This window comes from Muntiacus reevesi, chromosome 8 (assembly GCF_963930625.1).
Source record: "Muntiacus reevesi chromosome 8, mMunRee1.1, whole genome shotgun sequence".
Lineage (NCBI taxonomy): Eukaryota > Metazoa > Chordata > Mammalia > Artiodactyla > Cervidae > Muntiacus > Muntiacus reevesi.
The window spans coordinates 57,845,396-57,868,748 of record NC_089256.1 but is presented as its reverse complement, the minus strand read 5'-3'; the positions used below and the strand labels follow the sequence as shown (position 1 = coordinate 57,868,748).

At 40.4% G+C, this 23,353-nt stretch overlaps 1 pseudogene; it reads right to left on the bottom strand.

Annotated features, from left to right (window-relative positions):
* Positions 1-288: 288 nt before the first annotated feature.
* Positions 289-1,392, bottom strand: LOC136173352 (nucleophosmin pseudogene; annotated as a pseudogene).
* Between the last annotated feature and the right edge of the window lie 21,961 nt (positions 1,393-23,353).

The window sequence follows — 23,353 nt, the reverse complement described above, 5'->3', positions numbered from 1 at the left end:
CTTTCCTTGTTGTTCATAATTGTGTCAACAGATATCTGTTAACCTATAACTACTTTCAAGTCTTGAAATGCGTGGAAAATTTCAAAGGGAGCTTCTTTTTTTGACCTACAGGCAAAGTCTGAGAAAAGTAGAAGCATGTTTCTCTTTTCGGGTAATAATTCTAGGTGGTAAGACCAAAGCTGGTCAATAACTGACCTCAATTTCTCTGAAAACTGAATTGGGCACCATGAATATTCCTTCTGCAAGTAAGATAGTTTTTCTTTTCTTTTTTTAATTAAAATACTGAGTTTATTTCACATGTATATTTTTGTCTCCCCACCATTTCCATCTGTCTGATCACCACTACTACTATTCCTATCATAACATTCCATACATACTTAAAACCAAGCAAAGGGTGGAGTTCCATCTTTAAAAACTAAACAGGCATTTTGGACAACACATTCTTGGCAATGGAACATGGACAACGGTAGGGAAAGTTCTCACTCTGCATTATAAAAAGGACAGCCAGATATCAACTGTTACAGAAATGAAATAAGACGGAAATTTTTTAACAAACTGTTTAAACTATTTTCTTAAAGAGACTTCCTCCACTGCCAGAGATCTTGAATAGCCTCCTGGTCAGTCATCCGGAAACAATTCTTCACATAATTGATAAACTTGGCTTCCACTTTGGGAAGGGAACCACCTTTTTCTGTACTTGTTTGCATTTTTGCTTTAATGTCTTCTACAGAGCTAGGTCCTTTTGGTGTTTTAGGTGTTTTTTCCTATTTTTTGAAGGATTCTTGACCTTTTGGTCTTGGTGTTGATGACTTTGAGTCTTTTCCATTTTGGTTTGATTTTTGTGCATTTTTGGCTGGTGTATCTCATATAGATTTCTTTACTGGAGCTTTTTCTTCAACTTCCTCATCAAAATCATCATCATCATCATCATCTTCATCAGCAGCAAGCTTTACTTTTTTCTGGGGAAGCTTGCTACCACTTCCAGGGGTAGAACGCTTTCCAGATACACTTAGGAGTTTCACATCCTCCTTCTCTTCATCTTCTGACTTTGCATCTTCCTCCACAGCTACTAAGTGCTGTCCACTGATATGCACAGGCCCTGAACCACACTTCAACCGTAAGACCACAGGTGGTGTAATTTCGAAGCCCCCAAGAGAAACCATTGGCTGTACAGACATTTTCAAAGTTGCCAGTATTACTTTAATTGGACTGCCTTCGTAATTCATCACCTCTGCTTCAACAATGTGTAACTCATTCTTTGCTCCAGCCCCTAAACTGACCGTCCTTAAAGATAACTGGTGCTCATTTTCATCATTATCCACCTTAAAGTGATAATCTCTGTCAGCCTTTAGTTCACAACTGAAAAGATAGTTCTAGGGCCTCAAGGGGCTCATGTCCATGTCCATTGAATCCTCCATGGGTTGGCGGCACGCACTTATGTGGGAGAGAAGCTGGGCAGAATTAAACGACCACTATTCGAACGAGCAGCCACGCAGGATGGAATCACACCAGGGAAAGAGGATAGTTTTTCAAAGCCATCACTTTCTGAATATTTTCATAGACCTTTCGATTTGTCTGCAGGGCCTGGTTAACAAAGAAAAGGATTATTCGTAAGACATATAGCAAACCTGAAGTCAGCTGGGGTGATACTATTATTGCCATTTCACAGATGAAGAAACTGAGGCTCAGAGAGTATACCTGAATTATTAAAGTTCACACAGCTAAATAATGGTGTCACTGGGATGACACCTGTGTACCTTATGGTATACTGTTTAATATCATGCTGTACGTTAATGCTTGACTTCTGCCAGCTTCTTATGATCACAGTCATATTTTGTCATTCAACCTTGCATCCTTAAAATTTGAATCCTATTCATTTCTCCTAGAAAAAGAAACCAGGTTAGGTACAAACTGCTGTTTTAAAATATAATCTGATTCTACTCTGAAAAGAGAAACTTGAGGAAGCCCTTCTGGAGGGCAGGAAAAGGTCACGGTAGGCTCAGTGTCTGAAAATCCAATATGGATTTCAACATTCAGGTTAATAAGCAAAGAGTCTTAGATAATCTTTCTAATCTTATTCAGGACTAACTCCTGTTTCCAACTTGACTGATAAAGTTCAGTTATACTCCTGGTCAAAATAAACACTCTAGGTCAAATATTTCACTATTTTGCTCTTGTTCAGGCTAAATATTTTATCCCTTTTGGACATCAAAATGTGTGTGTGTGTGTGTGTGTGTGTGTGTGTGTGTGTGTGTGCCTGTATACTATTTCCAAGCCCTAGTAATTATAAGGTAAATTTTAAAGCAAATATTATACAAGTTGTCTCAAAATTGGTTAATCATTTTAACTGATACCTTGTGTTCCAGTTGCAAAAAATAGAAGAAAGAAAGGAGAATAGAAATACTTGAAAAGACATAAATAGGGAGAGTGTCATATCAACACTGACACATACACAACATAAATAATCTCTTGAATGCATAAAGTATACTACAGCTTACAAAGTGCTTCCACCTACAAAACATCTCTACTGTAACTCTCAATACTACCCCACATATGAAGTAGGCAGAATAAGTATAAATAGCATCATTTTAAAAATCAGAAAAAGAAAGACTTAGATCTAGAGTCTTGTTTAGGAGCCTTGAGTGGAGAATTTCTTCTGCACTGTCATTTCCACATCTATTAGCCTTCACTTACATGTGTTTACCAGTAGAAGAAACCATTAAAAGTGCTTTATGTTGACTCACTTAATGTCTAAATTGCCTAGGTAAACATACTCTGATTCAAAATGCAATTGAATTTTTTATGTAAACTAACCAAAATATAAGTCACAGTGGGAATGGGTGGCCATTCATTACCAAAAAATGTTAATGTTGGCTATGTGAATGGCACACATTTAAATGGTTTGTGCTGCATTTGCTCAACACTAAACACTCTTCAAAATGTTTCCCCCCAGACCGTGTCTTTTGATCCTCACCAGATCCGCATTTGACACAGCAGGGAAGCTGAGGCTCCTGTCTCCCAGAGCTCAGTCACATTAGCCATATTTCGACAAGAAGCTACACTGTTAGTACTGGTGGGTGGTAGATGTTGGAAGGGAACTGGAAAGGGAAAAAGTAAGGGGCGGGGAGTGGGGTGGGGGAAAAACCCAAGGGATAGAGAATGGCTTAGAGGACAAAGTCCTCCAAGCAAGGTGAAGGCTCGCTTCGAGGGGCTCAGGGTCAAGATGAGGCTTTCTCTTGCTTTGTACTTCAGCCTTCACTACGTCCAGCCTTCTCACTTTCCAGATTCATTCTCCTTCATCTTGAACCTTTAATGTGCTCAAGAGGCTGTGCACACAGATATTCTCTCCACAGGCATCTTGTAACTCTATCTGCAGGCACACTCTAGGGTCTGATGAGGAAAGAGGGTGGGTAGGGTGGGAGCTGGGAGACCAGTGGCCATTGTCTCCAGTGGCAGCCTGATGTGTGTGTGTGTTGTGGGAGTGGGGCAGGGGGATAATTCACAGGATGCAGAGCTTCAAATGTGTGGGTGAAAGATGCAGGTGTCTTCTTGATCATGGGGACGGCTTGCCACATCCATGCCTGAGTGCCAGCGCCATCTCACTCAATGCTGCACGCTATAGTGCTGGTGTCTTGGGTCAAGGTGAGGTCACAGGTTGTGGGCCAGGACTTGAGGGTTCTAACCACCTCTTGGCAAGATTGCCCAGCCTTGTCATTTAATTTTTCACTTCAACAATCACTTATCAAACACTGAAAACGAGCACCATACCAAGATCTGGGGACAGAAGTAGACTTTCATTTATTATAACGTATTTTATATTTTATTTAACTTGTTGTAAATTAATATATATAATAGTCACTATATACTAAACACTGTTCTAATTGCTTTCTTCCTAATTTAATCATCACTTCCCATTTCACAGGTAAGAACATTGAGACACAGAAAAGTTAAGAAGCTTGCCTGAGGTCATATTGCCGGTGACTGTGAGAGCTGGAAATTGAATCCATGCTGCAAAAGTTCAGACTAAATGATGAGACTTTATTTTTGGGGGGCTCCAAAATCACTGCAGATGGTGACTGCAGCCATGAAATTAAAAGACACTTGCTTCTTGGAAGAAAACCTATGACCAACCTAGACAGCATATTAAAAAGCAGAGACATAACTTTGCTGACAAAGGTCCATCTAAGTCAAAGCTATGGTTTTTCCAGTAGTCATGTATGGATGTGAGAGTTGGACTATAAAGAAAGCTGAGCACCAAAGAATTGATTCTTTTGAACTGTGGTGTTGGAGAAGACGCTTGAGAGTCCCTTGGACTGCAAGGAGTCCAGTCCATCCTAAAGGAAATCAGTCCTGAATATTCATTGGAAAGACTGATGCTGAAGCTGAATCTCCAAAACTTTGGCCACCTGATGTGAAGAACTGACTCATTGGAAAAGACCCTGATGCTGGGAAAGACTGAAGGCGGAAGGAGAAGGGGACCACAGAGGATGAGATGGTTGGATGGCATCACCAACTGAATCAACTCAATCAATGAGTTTCAGTAAACTCTGGGAGTTGGCGATAGACAGGGAGGCCGGGCATGCTGCAGTCCATGGGGTCACAAAGAGTTGGATACGACTGAGTGACTGAACTAAACTGAAATGTTTGTAACCGCTGTCTTTCAAAATCTCTGCCCTAAATAAGTTGTAGTCCAGAGTGCCAGACAATATTTAGACATGACAAAGTAAAATGATTGTTTTAATAGAGATATGTGCAAAGTGCTATGGAAATTTAAACAAGTTATACTGCCCCATACTTCTCCAGTCCCGGCAGCTGTATCCCTGGTCTCCTCGCACCCTATTCTCACTAGGCCTCCTAATGACCTAGTTCCATATCTGACAAAGAGACCAACTCTATCACTGTCAGGGTTGGGGGTAGGGGGTTTCAGCTTCTTATGCCAGGAGGGCAGGCACTGGCATGCAGACAGTCTTGTCTCTGGTCCTGCTTAGGTGCTTGCTCTCTAAATGGGTGCCTTCAGCCTTAATCTTCTGACCAAGTCCCATGTCGTAGCATTAGTCCAGTAAATTTCACTTCTGCCTTGGCTCCTGCTGGGGCTCTTTGGAAAGTGCGCTAATTTCTCATTTCTGGTGGAAGGGGACCTGGCTGTGACATTTCAGTTCTCATCCAAGAACAAGGTTTGGAGTACTCTTCCAGCCACTCTACCCCTCTCATGGCTTTGAGTATGTCCTCCAATGCTTGGACATAGAGGATGACCTTCTCTACAGAAGAGGGCCTCTTATCATTGAATGGTCACTGGGGATTTTTCCCATGAGAACTTCTAAACAAGCCCCTGAGGTCTGGCATGCCTTTAGGACTGAAGTTCTGCCTTCTCTCTCCAGGCTTCTCTCCATTTCTACATCTGAGGTCCTGAGACTTCTGACTGATGTTACCACCATTGCTTGCCTGTCCCAGACACCCCCCTTACCACTTCCCTTAGCCAATCACATGCCGGGGCCAGCATCTCTCTCCACACCCAAAACATCCTCTGCCCCATTTATCATAGCCCTTCCCTGTCCTATGCAGCTGGTTCTGCAGGACTATCCTGATGTCTCCTCCAGAGACCTCTTCAATTACCAGTAATTTGTCAGCAATCTTCACACTGGGACTGTTTATTTATATCAGAGTCTAGCCATTGGTCTCACCTTATTATTATTTTTTTGATGTTTTTGTCTCAAGAAAATCAGCCATTCCTAACATGTAAGACATTAGCATTTTTCACTTAGCTTTTTTTTCTGGATCCATGAAACAAGGGCCCTGATTGTATACTATATAATCTAGAGGAACAGGAGATAAAAATTCAGTCCCAATATGCTATAATAAATATATTTGACATTCTTTGACTGTTTAAGATAGGCTAGGCATCCACTACATACTTATATCCACTTTCTCATCTATCCTTAGAAAGTTATATGAAATTGGTTATATAACCATTTTACAAATGGGGAAACTGAGGCATGAAAAATTAAACAATTTGATGGTCACACAGCTAACAAGTGGAGGAACTAGTTATTAAAGCCAGGTCTGTCTGCCTGTAAAGTGAGTTCCAACCACCATCATTCTTCTTTCTTCATTTCTTCCTTCTGAGCCTTGTTTTCCTTACTGTAAAATAAGGGGGTAAAATGAATCACAGGGCTTTAAAAGTCTGTTTCAGCTTGAGAAGAACGTGTATCTAGCAGTGCAGATCAGAGTTCATATGATGCTGTTTTCCTTGCATCCTGCTTCATCTTTTTCCCCTGGAGGGGCATCAACTCTGTCTTCCAGATCAATGGGTGTCCTTTGAAGGAGGGGGCTGTACAATCTTGGAGGCTTGAAGCAGATTATATTCAGTCCCACAGTGACTTTCTTCTAACTGCAGCAATTTAGTGTCTTATACCTATTAGGAGTTTAATAATTTTTATGAAAAAATGGAAAAGCTTAGAGTTTGGGAAACTTGTAGCCAAGAGAAACCTGAAGGCATGTCTTCATCTAACTTAAAAACTAGCTCTGATTGGGAGTTAAGCCAGTTTTGAGGCTACTCAGTGAACCAGCCAGTGGAAACTCCCTCATCACCATCCAGTACACCACCTCCCCTGCAAAAAATAAAACAACAACGAAAACTTCTTAGAGTAGGAAGGACTTGGGAGGTCATACTACATGATGTCTTTATTTTGTGTATGGGTGAATTCAGCCCAGGAGAGGATCCAGTTGCCTGGTGACTCAGTCACAGGATGGTACCCTGAAATGTTCAGCTATTTTTATGGAGAGTTTATTTGCCATAAACATCTTGGCTGCAAGCATTTTAGCTGCAAACATTTTCACCGCTTAACTAATTGGCCTTCAGACAATTCTGCTGTGGAAGATACTATAACTGGTTGACAATTTTTGGCTTGCACTTGGTTTTAACTGGTTGAAAGGAATTAGTGTTTCTTCCAGTTAGCAATGTCACTGATGGCTTTATTGAGCTGATGATGATTTACACCAAGAGTTGGTATATTTGGAGACACACTACATTGGAAGAGAAAGTATGAGGGCCTCAAAGGTGCAGAGTTGAACCCATATTTCTTCTGGAACTTTGGAATGTCTGTCACTGGACATGTGACAAGAAGCCAAGAACAAGCAACAGTATAGAGGCTTTCATAATGCAATACAAAGCCCAGTCACAAACATGTATCCTAGTATTTGAAAGCTGATATCTCTCTTTCTGTTTTTTTTGTTTTACTTTTGACTTTTTTTTGGCCATGCCATGGCTTGTGGGACCTTAGTTCCTGAACTGGGTTTGAACCCAGGCCCTTGGTAGTGAAGGTATAAATTCCTAACCACTGGACCACCAGGGAATTCCTTAATGAAGAAGGAAATTTTAGCAGAAAAGAAAATGTCCAATGCCAAAACAGAAGACTAATCAACAAGCAAAAAGAAAAATATATAAACACTATGCATAAAGGAGTTGGAAGGCAAATGCTCAGGTACAAACCACAGAATGTCATTTATTTGCACAGGATTGCCACGAATCTACACACATCATCAGTTCAGTTCAGTTGCTCGGTTGTGTCCGACTCTGTGACCCCATGAACCACAGCACGCCAGGCCTCCCTGTCCATCACCAACTCCAGGAGTTTACTCAAACTCATGTCCATTGAGTCAGTGATGCCATCCAACCACCTCATCCTCTGTCATCCCCTTCTCCTCCTGCCCTCAATCTTTTCCAGCATCAGGGTCTTTTCATATGAGTCAGCTCTTCGCATCAGGTGGCCAAAGTATTGGAGTTTCAGCTTCATCAGTCCTTCCAATGAGTATTCAGGACTGATTTCCTTTAGGATGGACTGGTTGGATCTCCTTGCAGTCCTAGGGACTCTCTAGAATCTTCTCCAACGCCACAGTTCAAAAGCATCAATACTTCAGTGCTCAGCTTTCTTTATAGTCCAACTCTCACATCCATACATGACCACTGGAAAAACCATAACCTTGACTAGACGGACCTTTGTTGGCAAAGTAATGTCTCTGTTTTTTAATGTGCTGTCTAGGTTTGTCACAATTTTCCTTCCAAGGAGTAAGCGTCTTTTAGTTTCATAGCTGCAGTCACCATCTGCAGTGATTTTCGAGCCCAGAAAAATAGTCAGCCACTGTTTCCCCATCTATTTGCCTTGAAGTGATGGGACCAGATGCCATGATCTTAGTTTTCTGAATGTGAAGCTTTAAGCCAACTTTTTCACTCTCCTCTTTCAGTTTCATCAAGAGGCTCTTTAGTTCTTCTTCACTTTCTGCCATAAGGGTGGTGTCATCTGCATATCTGAGATTATTGATATTTATCCCGGCAATCTTGATTCCAGCTTATGCTCCATCCAGCCCAGCGTTTTTCATGATGTACTCTGCATATAAGTTAAATAAGCAGGGTGACAATATACAGCCTTGACATACTCCTTTTCCTATTTGGAACCAGTCTGTTGTTCATGTCCAGTTCTAGACTCAAATATTTTATACTTTGCAATAAAAGTTTTTTTTGTTATTCATGTTTTATTATGTCCTTATTCATGTCCCTCTTTTATTTTTCGTAATTTTATCTTTCATGGCAAAATTGCCTTATGATAAATCGGTTATGTCATGAAAATGCAGCAAGAAGGTTTGCAGCAAAGATATCCAACAAAGATACTTTAGGTGAAAACATCCAATCTGGTTATCATCATCTTGTTAGGAAAACGATGTCAAGAGCTTAGTGGTTGATGTTTTTTCCTGAATTATTGCATTCTTTACAAATGAAGAAAGAACTGAAATCTGAATTGCAACACCACCTGCTCTCTGAACACTTGAGCAGTTTTTGCTTTCACACCCACCAGCTACATCTTCCAGCTAAATGCTCTGCAGGAAACCCTTCATCTCCAAGGCGACACTACAGTTCTTTGCAATCACTGTTTATGCTGTTATTATCAGTATTTTAAAAAATATATTTAACAGTCTTAAAATTCACTGAAGTTGTTCAGTTCCATCCAAGAAAAGGATTGGCCAAGATCAAATTAGCATTTAGTTAGCTATTTTAAATACAATTCAAGCTTGTTGAACAATGATGACAGGATGTCTCAGAATGGATCACATACAGAATTTCCCTTTAAATTCAAATTCTCCCATGCTTAAGAGAAAAGTGCAAAAGGGAGATGTGAGCTGACAAAACCAAGACAGTTCATCTCCATCATAGAAGAGGCATATCTTTAAAGCAACAAGAATAAATTTTTTGCATGGAAATTCTCAGAGTCAAGTTTCAGAAAATTTCCAAGAATCAGAATGATCCCCTAAGCAAGATTTTAAGTAAGATATTTTGAGATCCCATACCAAGATCCCTGGTGAGAAGCTAACAGTAGAGGGGACAGAGTCAGGAGCAGGACTATGGGATCTTCTCCAACTTGCAAGCTCTGACTCTGACTGTGGTGATCATCTGTTCAAACTACATCGTCCACAGGAGTGTGGGAACTCAACTCAGTGAGCTGGTAGAGCCAGAAGGGAGATCCAGTCTGACAGGTTGGGGGGTGGGGGTGGGGGGACAGGAGTGTCCAGGCAATCATGATGTGGAGTCAGGTAAGTGCACCAGCATGGTGGTATAGTCCAGATGAACTGCTTTTTTTGAGCATGACTTCAGGACTCACTGGGAGTTGGGAAGGAGAATAGGATCCAGTGCCCAAGAAAAGGAGAATGGCCAGACATATGTAGAGATCCTGCTGCTGTTGCTGCTAAGTCACTTCAGTCGTGTCCGACTCTGTGTGACCCCGTAGACGGCAGCCTACCAGGCTCTCCTGTCCCTGGGATTCTCCAGGCAAGAACACTGGAGTGGGTTGCAATTTCCTTCTCCAATGCATGAAAGTGAAAAGTGAAAGTGAAGTCGCTCAGTTGTGCCCGACTCTTAGCGCGACCCCATGGACTGCAGCCCACCAGCCTCCTCTGTCCATGGGATTTTCCAGGCAAGAGTACTGGAGTGGGTTGCCATTGCCTTCTCCATTCCTAAGCCTGGTCAAATGGCTAGTATTTATAAACACTACAGTTTCATCAGGAAAAAGGGACAGAAACGTTTATTCATATTGACTGAGCAAGCACAGCAAGAAATAGGTGAGGCCTGTAGCTTGGATGAGGGAGCATACCAGGTCACAGTCCACTCTGGCATGGTGACTTCCATGCCCAAGAAGAAGAAAACCACCTAGGCCTCTCCTGGTAGATGGGCTCAGGGTACTCCAGGTCTCCAAGCTTGACTTGGGGAAGAGAAGTAGAGGCCTCAATGCCCGTCACCACACAAAGTCTGGAAGTCAGGGACTGCACTCCTGCTTTAAAGGGCACTGCTCATCTATGCCTCAGCTATAGCACCACAGAAGGGCATGCGGCTAACCTCTGGCAGAGAGAATGCAGGTGCCATTCGTCTGCCTCGATGTCTGGGCCTCTCTCCATCACCATCAACTGAGAAACCTATCAGGTACTCAGAAATCCACCTCTTTCAAGTGAGATGGCTGCAATCAGATCAATGTGTTGCCTCTCCTAGGTAATATATTTGTACTTATAGATACGTGTGTACGTCACTTTAGTCGCATCCAACTCTTTGCAACCCCATGGACTGTAGCTCTCCAGTCTCCTCTGTCCATGGGGATTCTCCAGGCAAGAATACTGGAGTGGGTTGCCATGCCCTCCTCCAGGGTATCTTCATCACCCAGGGATTGAACCCATGTCTAATTATGTCTCCTGCTTTGGCAGGCAGATTCTTTATCACTAGCACCACCTGAGAAACCCAATATATACATATTCAAGGTCAAAAAATGTAGCTCCTAAACCTAACATCAGTATATTTTCTAAAATGGTATAAATTTGGGGCTCTGATGCTTGGCTTATAAGGAAGAAGAGAGAAGAAAATAAACTGGGGATGTGGTGATTTTTGTGTTGTGGATTAGTTGTGAGTCATCTTTACATTCTTCTTAAAGACTGTCCCGATCTAAAAAGTAAACACTATGGAAACCTCTCATATCTTCTAGCACTTGAATATTTTGGAAGCACTATACAGTTTTATGATCATAAACTTAGATGTATAGATTATATTTTAGTATTCCCATTTGACAGTTACAAAGTTAAAACTTCAAACAGTGGAGTCATTTGTCAAGAGTTATCAGTTGTCAGTAGAGGAGTGTGAACCCAAACTTGCTCCTTTATCTTTTGAGTTTCAGACCCTGGGCTTGTGTAAAAGAGTTTTGTACCAGACACTTACTGAAAATGGCAAGACTGATTTATTTGAGATAACTGCAATAGGGGAGAGACTCCAGTGTATCATCTGAGCTCACCTCCACTAAACAAAAAGCAGAAGGCTTTTTAAATTCTGGAGAACACTGAAGGAAAAGTACTAACGGCTGCTGAGGGGTGGACAGTCAGTGTGATCAGGCCATCTGTGTTCACTGTCTGGTGCTTATCAAAGTTAGGCTTCCACTATCCCACAGACACCGGGTAACACTGGCTCTTTCTTGGCATTTACATTTCAAAGGGATGGCTCCCAGGTCCTTGAAAAGGACGTTCCTGGGTTGCAGAAGATACGTCTCAAAAGGACAGAGAAAGGATTTACCATTGTAAGTTTTATAAAATATATGCTCTATGAAAAGAGAAGTCGGAGGCTTATAGTCAGGTTTTGGCTGGAATGAGCAGTACATTCTTTTGGCAGCATTAAGCTTCCACAGGCAGGCTCTTTAAGGGAACTTGAATAGTCATCCTAGGGACACAGCCTCAAGCTGATAGACTAGAGTGTGTTCAAGTCTCTTAGTGTGGGGGTAGATGAAGTCATTTGTGCCAAGAGTTGTGCAGATTTCACCTGCTACCATTCTGAGTGGGTTCTCTATTTTAGTGCTAGATGGACTGGATCTCAGGCTTCTGGGGATGTCTCCCTGATTCCAGCCCTAGAGAAAAAGTACTTCATGTTTCAGAATCCTGACAACTCCAAGCCTTACATAAAAGCCATGTCTGCACTTAATTTCTCACCATCCTACTAGAATCCAAGTGAAGGGTTACTTTCTTTTAGGCTAAAGGGCCAACTATCCCACTTTCTGCCTTGTGTCTCAGGAGTACCGTTGTCCTGTAGCTGTTAGACAACTGTGGCCTTGCACCCTAGAGGGAGCCAAACTTTTCACTAAATCTATTTGCTCTGGAAACCTTGCTGAAAGACTCAGCAGGGGGAGCAAAGATATTATTATTATTTTCCACTGTTTGATTCATGTAGCATTCATTAGATGATTATAACCGTTGGAATTTGATGGATGGAGCAGTCTGTCTTGTCACTATATTTCTGAGTTGCTCTGTAGCTACTCAGTAATTACCACGCAGCAAAGTGGGGGCATGTTCAAAAATGCTAATGAATTATCAGTTTTCTTTAAGCCTCATTAGATTTCTGGATAGCAAAACCTCCCATTGACAAGATCTCATCCAACATGATTTACCGAAGTCTCTTGTTGCTTGTCAGGCACAGCAGTATCTCTGCATGCATGAGGAAGTGTGGAAAACACAGTGGTTTCCCGCTGTGCCACTATCTTACACACTTGTTTTTGTTAGAGCTTTTTGTGTATGCATCTGTGGTGTATGTATGTTGTGGAGGTGGAATAGCGTAGACTGAGGTCTCTGAAGAAGATTTCAAAAAGGGCAGTACTGAATTCTATTATAGAACTGAATTTTCTGGTTGGAAATTATTTTAGATTGATCTTGAACTCTTGCCTTTCAATCCCAAATCTACTTTTCTCATATAAGTAAATGGTAAAACAATCTGCCCAGTTCTTTTGGTCGAAAGCCTAGGCATCATCCTTGATCACCTTCTCTCCCTTAGCTGTCATATCCAATCCATCAGCAAATCCAGATGGCTCTACCTCCAAAAGCTATCTCAACTCTATCCTCTTCTATCTCCATTACCATATCTCTAGGCAAAGCCACTTTCATCTTTTTCTAGTCTATTGTACCCACTTCATCCTTTGGTCTCCTTCTTGCCCCCTTAAAATTCATTATTCCCTAAGTAGTCAGAATGACCTTTATGAAAATAATTCAGATTGTTGCGCACCACTCTCCTGCTTCCCCCCACAGTGATACAGTGAGGCAAGCAGAATAAAACTCAAAGTCCTTTAGACAGTTGACATAGTTTTATAGGAACTGGCTCTTATCTACCGCTCAGACCTCATCTCTTGGTTTTCTCTCTACCATTCACTACCTTCTAGACAGGCCTAACTCATTCCTACCTTGGAGCCTTTGCATTTCCTGTCATCTCTGCCTGGAACCTTATTTCCTCTGAGTTTCACATGGATGGGTTCTTTATTATTTGGGTTTCAGCTCAAATGTCATCTCAAATTAATTCCTCAGAGAGCAGTCTTCTACCTTCAGACACTTTTTACAAGACTGCTCAGCTTTGTTTTCTTCAGAGCAATTATTATTTCTTGGGATTTTATAACAGTTTTAATGTCTGTTTATTGCCTGCCTCCCACGACTTGCACACAAGCGTTGTGAGGACAGGGACCTTGCTCTTCTTGGCACCTGCTAACCCTTAGCTATACCCAGAAGAGAGCCTTGCACATAACAGGAGCTTACAGGAAATTGACTGAAGGGATGAAGGAGTGAAAGAAGAAATGAAGGAATCTAAGTACAACTTCTTTCTTCATGAAATGAAGAAACTGAAGTCACAAATTCAAAGTGGTTTGTCCAAAATTACAAAGAGGAGACTGTACTGTGCTCCTGATCTCCACTTTCATGATCTTTCCCACATCTCAAAGTGGTTGTCGACCAGGGTGATTTTGCCCACCAGGGGACATTTGATAATATCTGGAGAGATTTTTCATTGCCTTAACGGTGGAGAGATTGCTACTGGCAGTGAGAACAAAGCCTGGGATGCTGCTAAACATCCTACAATACACAGGACAATCTCTAGCAACAAAGAATTCTCTGGTTAAAGATGTCAAGAGTGCTGAAGTTGAAACCCCCAAGCAAATCACAACCTCCAATCCCCTAACTTAAAGGAAGGTTACTCCTCCTGCTTTCTTTGCTCTTCTGGGCAACTGGAAAACTTTACATAAACCAGCTTTTCTGTCCAATGAGTAGTCACTTTCCATCCAAGAAAGATGCTGTCTTTGATCACCAGATTCATCTTTTCTCTCTTGAAGGTAAGTTTTCCAACATCTAATTAGCATAGAACATGCCACTGAGTTGACATTCAATTAATATTAGTTTTAAAGTTTGTTAAAGAAATTAGCTGCTTTAGCATTTCTTTCTGCTCATCTACATTCTATATTTCAGTCCTAAATTATACCACTTCCAGGGGATCTTTTCTGAGTCCTAGGCAGAGTTCGTATCTCCCTTACATAATATTCTCCTAGTACTCAACTTATTTTATATTTTTTTTATTTTTTATTTTTTTTCATTTATTTTTATTAGTTGGAGGCTAACTACTTTACAATATTGTAGTGGTTTTTGCCGTACATTGACATGAATCAGCCATGGATTTACATATGTTCCCCATCCTGAACCTCCTTCCAACCTCCCTCCCCATCCCATCCCTCTGGGTCATCTCAGTGCACCAGCCCCGAGCACTTGTCTCATGCATCCAAGCTGGACTGGCGATCTGTTTCACACTTGATAATATACATGTTTCGATGCTGTTCTCTCAGATCATCCCACCCTCGCTTTCTCCCATACAGTCCAAAAGTCTGTTCTATACATCTGTTTCTCTTTTTCTGTCTTGCATATAGGGTTATCGTTACCATCTTTCTAAATTCCATATATATGCGTTAGTATACTGTATTGGTGTTTATGTTTCTGGCTTACTTCACTCTGTATAATGGGCTCCAGTTTCATCCATCTTATTAGAACTGATTCAAATGAATTCTTTTTAATGGCTGAGTAATATTTCATTGTGTGTATGTACCATAGCTTTCTTATCCATTCGTCAGCTGATGGGTATCTAGGTTGCTTCCATGTCCTGGCTATTATAAACAGTGCTGCGATGAACATTGGGGTGCACGTGTCTCTTTCAGATTTAGTTTTGTCAGTGTATATGCCCAGCAGTGGGATTGCTGGGTCATATGGCAGTTCTACTTCCAGTTTTTTAAGGAACCTCCACACTGTTTTCCATAGTGGCTGTACTAGTTTGCATTCCCACCAACAGTGTAAGAGGGTTCCCTTTTCTCCACACCCTCTCCAGCATTTATTGCTTGTAGACTTTTGGATAGCAGCCATCCTGACTGGCGTGTAATGGTACCTCATTGTGGTTTTGATTTGTATTTCTCTAATAATGAGTGATGTTGAGCATCTTTTCATGTGTTTGTTAGCCATCTGTATGTCTTCTTTGGAGAAACGTCTGTTTAGATCTTGGGCCCATTATTGGAATACAAGCAAAAATAAACAAATGGGACCTAATCAAACTTAAAAACTTTTGCACAACAAAGGAAACTATAAGCAAGGTGAAATGACAGCCTTCAGAATGGGAGAAAATAGTAGCAAATGAAGAAACAGACAAAGGATTAATCTCAAAAATATACAAGCAACTCCTGCAGCTCAATTCCAGAAAAATAAATGACCCAATCAACTTATTTTAAATGAAATACTGACTTAAACCCAGGAGTCACTCATTTTCCCACCACCCCTAGTGGTCTCTGCATTCCTTGAGGGCAGGTACCAAGTCTCAGCAGAGCACTGTGCAGACTGGGTGCTCAGTGAGTACATTTCGAAAGGAAGACACATGTCTCTGACAGGCTGCATATCCATTCAAAGTGACAACAAAGAAAACCTTGCAAAATAAGCACAAGAGAGAAGGAAATGCTTTTCTCATTCACTGTAGCCAAAGGAAGTTGGGAGGCAGGCTTTTTAATTGATGCATCTTTTCAGAATATCACTTCTCTTTTGTGGATGAACGCAGGCATTCATGAGGCGGACCAGTGGAGCCCGCTCCCCACCAACTAGAGAACAGACAGAATGAGCAGTTATCTCTAAATTGATGGCGAGGTTCCCAGGAGTGGGAGGAAGTATGGTCTCTGCAAATCCTAAAGCGAATGACAGGGACAGGTGGGGAGCAGGCTCTGTGATCAGCACCCCAAGGGAGATAAGGAAAACAAAGTAGCAACCTCTCCTGCTTTCCGGAAGCAGGCTTGTTAGCCTTAAGCTTCCTGTGCTATTTAACTCAACACAGCTGCAAACAAACAAGATTAGACTTGAATGATTGATTTCCTTTTAAAATAGAACATGAAACAAAAGCATTTTTGTTGTTGTCACTGTGGGCAAAGCAATGGCAGTGCCTGTGGAGAAAAACAATTCCAATACACCGATTCTTTCCACGTTAGCTTAAATGACTTGTTTAAAACACAAAACATTAAACCTAAAAGGCCAGTTAGAAATATTTCTATGTTCCCATTTTACAGAGGAGGAAACTGAGACCTGAGGAGGAAAAAGGACTGACCCCCAAAATCACACAACAATGACACAGCCAAAGTCTAGAACTAAGCTTCCTGTCTCCTGGGTCTGCTCAGATATCTGTGATGTGGAGAGGGGGAAGATCTTTGAATCAAAGATTCTCAATACCTGAGCTCCAGATTTTATCAAACTACAAATTGTGCAACTTTGGGCAAGTCCCTTTTCCTTGCTTCACCTCCCTCATCTGTGAAATAATGGGTTTAGAATGAATGACCCATAAGACTCCTCCCAGTAGCAAAGTTATCTAACCATGATTTCAGTAAATGTTAATATCAAACAAATAAATAACATTACAGCATGCATACTATATACCAAATGCTGTGCAAAATGTTTTTTTGTTTTTTCACGAGATAGCTTATTTAATCTTTACAGCCCTGCATAGTAGGCGTGTTTGTCACTCTATTTGCATATGAGAAAGCTGGAATTCAGGTTAAGTAACCAGCTCAGAGTCACACAACTGGTATGTGGTGACAATGGGATCTGAGCAGCTACCTGTCTGACTTCAGAAATGGAACTTCCAAGGTCAACAAGTGTTCAAATGCTAGTACTGTCCAGTTCTTCCAGGGAATAAGAACTTGTGCCCAGCTCCACAGAGGTCCCCCCAGTTTAGGACACTCTGATTGTGACAGAGTAAAACAGACAGAGTGTAGCTTGTACCCATTGATCGAATAATGCTGCAAGACCACCAAGAAGTGTGATATCTTTTCTATAAAATAGTTCCTTAGATAAGAGAGGATTGCTTTTATGACCCTTATTCTGAAAATCTTCTCCAAATTTCCAGTTATCTCCCTGGTTCTTTGTTTGGGCCTGTGTTCAACTCCCTTACTAGTCTCAGCAAAATAACTCTGCTCTCACCCAAAATATCTCATACTTTCTACTTAGAGTGTAATTACTGATCAACTCCCCACTAATTGCTAGAGAGGTGGGAGCAGAGCGCATGATTTCAGTGCAAACTTGAACATGGTCTCTCTTATTTGGGGCCATGATAGAGTCACAGGGATTTACCCTTCCATCTTACACAACTTAAAATTTAAAAAAGCAAGGTAACACAAAGAAAGGGAATAATAAAGATAAAAGCAGCAATGTATGAAATAGAAAATAGAATAATAATAGAGAAAAATCAATGATTTGAGGAGATTACTAAAGTTGGTAAATCCTGTGGTCATACTGATAAGGGAAAAAAAGAAAGAAAGAATATAAGAATAACCAATATCAGGAATGAAAAAGGCCATCGCTACAGATTTTATTGATATTAAAAGGATAAAAACTAAATATTATGAATAACTCTATGACAATATATTCTATATATTATTTGAAATGGACAAATGCTTTGAAAAACACAAATTTCCAACTTCACTAAAAAATGCTAGCCCTAATATACCCATTTTTATTAGAGATATTGAATAAATAATAACCTTTCAGAAAAAGAGAAATCACCATACCCATATACGTTCAATGGTGGATTCTTTCAACCATTGAAAAAAGAAATTTTACTAATTCTCCATAATCTCTTCCATAAAATAAAAGCAGAAGGAACACTTTCTATCTCATCTTTTGAAGCCAGCATTGTCCTAGATATCCTAGCTAGAAAAAGATATTGCATATAAAAAAAGCATAAAACTATATCCCTATTTATGCAAAAATTCCTAACAAAATTTAAGTAAATTTAACAGTATGGAAGGAGATTAACACATGATGAATAAGTGAGGTTTATCACATAAACATGCTTTCCTAAACATCTAAACATCAATCAGTGGAATTTACCATATTAAAAGACCAACCCCTACATGATCATCTCAATAGATGTAGAAGAAAACATTTGATAGAATTCAATGTCTATTCATGGTTAAAATCTCCTAGCAACCTATAAATAGAAGGGATTTTTTCAACCTCATAAACAGCATCGATAAAAGAAAAACTTGCAACTAACACAATACTTAATGATAAAGACTGAATGCTTCTCTGTAAGAGTGGGGAGAGAAGTCATGAACACTTGTTCTCAATACTTTTTTTTCAGCATTGTAATAGAAGTTTTCAGTTTAGTTCAGTTCAGTCACTCAACCGTGTCGGATTATTTGCGACTCCATGAACCGCAGCTCGCAAGGCTTCCCTGTCCACCACCAACTCCAGGAGTTCACCCAAACCCACATCCGTTGAGTCAGTGATGCCATCCAACCATCTCATCCTCTATTGTCCCCTTCTCCTCCTGCCTTCAAACTTTCCTAGAATCAGGGTCCTCTCAAGTGAGTCAGCTCTTCGCATCAGGTGGCCAAAGTATTGGAGTTTCAGCTTCAACATCAGTCCTTCCAATGAACACCCAGGACTGATCTCCTTTAGGATGGACTGGTTGAATCTTCTTGCAGTCCAAGGGACTCTCAAGAGTCTTCTTCAACACCACAGTTCAAAAGCATCAATTCTTCAGTGCTCAGCTTTCTTTATAGTCCAACTCTCACATCCATACATGACTACTGGAAAAACCATAGCCTTGACTAGATGGACTTTTGTTGGCAAAATAATGTCTCTGCTTTTAAATGTGCTGTCTAGGTTGGTTATAACTTTCCTTCCAAGGAGTAAGCGTCTTTCAATTTCATGGCTGCAATCACCATCTGCAGTGATTTTGGAGCCTCAAAAAATAAAGTCAGTCACTGTTTCCCCATCTATTTGCCTTGAAGTGACGGGACCAGATGCCATGATCTTAGTTTTCTGAATGTGGAGCTTTAAGCCAACTTTTTCATTCTCCCCTTTCACTTTCATCAAGAGGCTCTTTAGTTCTTCTTCACTTTCTGCCATAAGGGTGGTGTCATCTGCATATCTGAGGTTATTGATATTTCTCCCGGCAATCTTGATTCCAGCTTGTACTTCTAGCCCAGCGTTTCTCATGATGTATTCTGCATATAAGTTAAATAAGCAGGGTGACAATATACAGCCTTGATGTACTCCTTTTCCTATTTGGAACCAGTTTGTTGTTCCATGTCCAGTTCTAACTGTTGCCTCCTGACCTGCATACAGGTTTCTCAAGAGGCAGGTTGGGTGGTCTGGTATTCCCATCTCTTTCAGAATTTCTCTTTCAGTTTATTGTGATCCACACAGTCAAAGGCTTTGGCACAGTCTATAAAGTAGAAATAGATATTTTTCTGGAACTCTCTTGCTTTTTCAATGATCCAGCGGATGTTGGCAATTTGATCTCTGGTTCCTCTAACTTTTCTAAAACCAGCTTGAACATCTGTAAGTTCATGGTTCACGTATTACTGAAGCCTGGCTTGGAGAATTTTAAGTGTTACTAGCGTGTGAGATGAGTGCAATTGTGCAGTAGTTTGAGCGTTGTTTGGCATTGCCTTTCTTAGGGATTGGAATGAAAACTGACCTTTTCCAGTCCTGTGGCCACTGCTGAGTTTTTCAATTTTGCTGACATATTGAGTGCAGCACTATCACAGCATCAGCTTTCAGGATTTGAAATAGCTCAACTGGAATTCCATCACATCCACTGGCTTTGTTCATAATGATGCTTTCTAAGGCCCACCTGACTTCACATTCCAGGATGTCTGGCTCTAGGTGAATGTGAGTGATCACACCTTCATGATTATCTGGGTCATGAAGATCTTTTTTATGTAGTTCTTCTGTGTATTCTTGCCACCTCTTCTTAATATCTTCTGCTTCTGTTAGGTCCATAATTTCTGTCCTTTATTGAGCCCATGTTTGCATGAAATAATCCCTTGGTATCTCTAATTTTCTTGAAGAGATCGCTGGTCTTTCCCATACTATTGTTTTCTTCTATTTCTTATCTCTCCTTGCTATTCTTTGGAACTCTTCATTCAGATGCTTATAGCTTTCCATCTCTCCTTTGCTTTTCTCTTCTCTTCTTTTCACAGCTATTTGTAAGACTTCCTCAGACAGCCAGTTTGCCTTTTTGCATTTCTTTTTCTTGGGGATGGTCTTGATCCCTTTCTCCTATACAATGTCATGAACCTCTGTTCATAGTTTATCAGGCACTCTGTCTATCAGATCTAGTCCCTTAAATCTATTATTCACTTCTGTATAATCGTAAGGGATTTGGTTTAGGACGTACCTGAATGGTTTAATGGTTTCCCCCACTTTCTTCAATTTAAGTCTCAATTTTGCAATAAGGAGTTCATGATCTGAGACGTAGTCAGCTCCCGGTCTTGTTTTTGCTGACTATATAGAGCTTCTCCATTTTTGGCTACAAAAAATATAATCAATCTGATTTCAGTGTTGGCCATCTGGTGATGTCCATGTGTAGAGTCTTCTCTTGTGTTGTTGGAAGAGGGTGTTTGCTATGACCAGTGTGTTCTCTTGGCAAAGCTCTATTAGACTTTGCCCTGCTTTATTCTGTACTCCAAGGCCAAATTTGCTGTTACTCCAGGTGTTTCTTGACTTCCTACTTTTGCATTCCAGTCCCCTATAATGAAAAGGACATCTTTTTGGGGTGTTAGTTCTAAAAGGTCTCGTAGGTCTTCATAGAACCATTCAACTCAGCTTCTGCAGTGTTACTGGTTGGGGCATAGAGTTGGATTACTGTGATATTGAATGGTTTGCTTGGAAATGAACAGAGATCATTCTGTTGTTTTTGAGATTGAATCTAAGTAGTGCATTTCAGACTCTTTCATTGACTATGATGGCTACTCCATTTCTTCTAAGGGATTCCTGCCCATGGTAGTAGATATAATGGTCATCTGAGTTAAACTCACCCATTCTAGTCCATTTTAGTTCTTTGATTCCTAGAATGTTGATGTTCACACTTACCATCCATCTCCAGTTTGACCCCTTGCAATTTGCCTTGATTCATGAACCTAACACTCCAGGTTCTTGGGCAATATTGCTCATTACAGCATCGGACCTTGCTTCTATCACCAGTCACATCCACAACTGGGTGTTGCTTTTGCTTTGGCTCCATTCCTTCATTCTTTCTGGAGTTATTTCTCCACTGATCTCCAGTAGCATATTGGGCACCTACTGACCTGGGAAGTTCATCTACAATGTCTTATCTTTTTGCTTTTTCGTACTGTTCAGTGGGGTTCTCAAGGCAAGAATACTGAAGTGGTTTGCCATTCCCTTCTCCAGTGGACCACATTCTGTCAGACCCCTCCACCATCACCCGTCTCTCTTGGGTGGCCCCACATGACATGACTTAGTTTCATTGAGTTAGATAAGATTGTGGTCCATGTGATCAGATTGGCTAGTTTTCTGTGATTGTGGTTTCAGTCTGTCTGCCCTCTGATGACCTCTCATCGCCTACCGTCTTACTTGGGTTTCTCTTACCTGAGACATGGGGTATCTTTTTCACAGCTGCTCCAGCAAAATCCAGCCGATATTCCTTACCTTGGATATGAGGTATCTCCTCATGGCTGCCGCTCCTGACCTTGGACATGGGGTAGCTCCTCCTGGCCTCTCCTGCACCGCGTAGCTGCAGCTCACTGCAATAGAGCAAGATAAACTTTAATACAATTTGAAAAGGAAGAAATGAAATTGTCATTGTCTGATGCTGGAAAAGATTTAGTGCAGGAGAGAAGGGGGCAACAGAGGATGAGATGGTTAGATAGCATCACCAACTCAATGGACATGAGTTTGTGTAAACTCCAGGAGATAGAGAAGGACAGGGAAGCCTGGTGTGCTGCAGTCTGTGAGGTCACAAAGAGTCAGGCATGACTGAGTGACTGAATCACAACAACATGATGACATAATGCATTTGCAGAAAATCCCAAGAAATCTCCAAATCAGCTACAAGAACTAGTAAGTGAGTTTATCAAGTTTGCAGAATACATAAAACTTATCTACAAGCAATAAAAATATTTTATATAAGCAATAAACTACAATAAATGGAATTTTAAAATAACGTATTTTCAAACTGAAGTAATTAGTGATGAATTTGCCAAAAGAAATGTAAAGCTTTTACACTGAAAACTAGAAAATATGATGAGAAATGTGAAAGAATGCCTAAAGAAAATAGGATATATCACACATATAGATTGGAAGACTAAATTTTTAAGAGGTTAATTTTTTTCTAAATTGATCTATAGAGTCAGTACAATCTCAGTTAAAACTGCATTTTTATACAAATGCAAATTTTCCAGCTCTTTGCAAAATCTATGACAATTCAAAGGACTCACAGTGGCTAAAACAGCTTACAAAGCAAGAACACAGTTGCTGAATTCATACTAACTGATTTCAAAATTAATTTAAAATATTAAGACAGTATAGGATTGGGATGCAATTACAGAAACTTATCAGTGCAACAGAATAGAGTACCTCGAAGGACTCACAGTGACTAAAACAGTATGAAAATCAAGAACAAAGTTGCTGAACTCATACTAACTGATTTCAAAATTAATCTAAAATATTAAGACAGTATAGAATTGGGATACAGTTAGAGAAACTTCTCAGTGCAACAGAATAGAGTACAGAATTAGATACACATGAACATACATGGTAAACTGATTTTTGACAAAAATTCAAAGAAAATTAATTGGGGAAAAGGATACATTTTCAACTTATTCTACTGGCACAATTTGATAGCCATATTAAAAAAAATCAACTGCAACTCATCACAATATACACAATGTAACTCACATGGAACACAGACAATTGCAAGGGAAAACTACAAAACATTTGGAAGAGTGGGAAATGTCTTAGTGACATTAAGTTAGCAAAGGATATCTTAAGTAAGACACTGAGAACATAAAGTATGAAATAAAAACATAGGATGTTGAATTTTACCAAACTTTGCTCTTCAAAAGATGTTGTTAAGAAAATAATAGTCATGCCACAGATTAGGGAACATTTTCATAATATATATCTGGCAAAAGACTTTTATCCAGGCTATGTAAAGAACTGTTACAATTCAAAAATGAGGAGACAACCTAATTTTTTTAAATGGGCA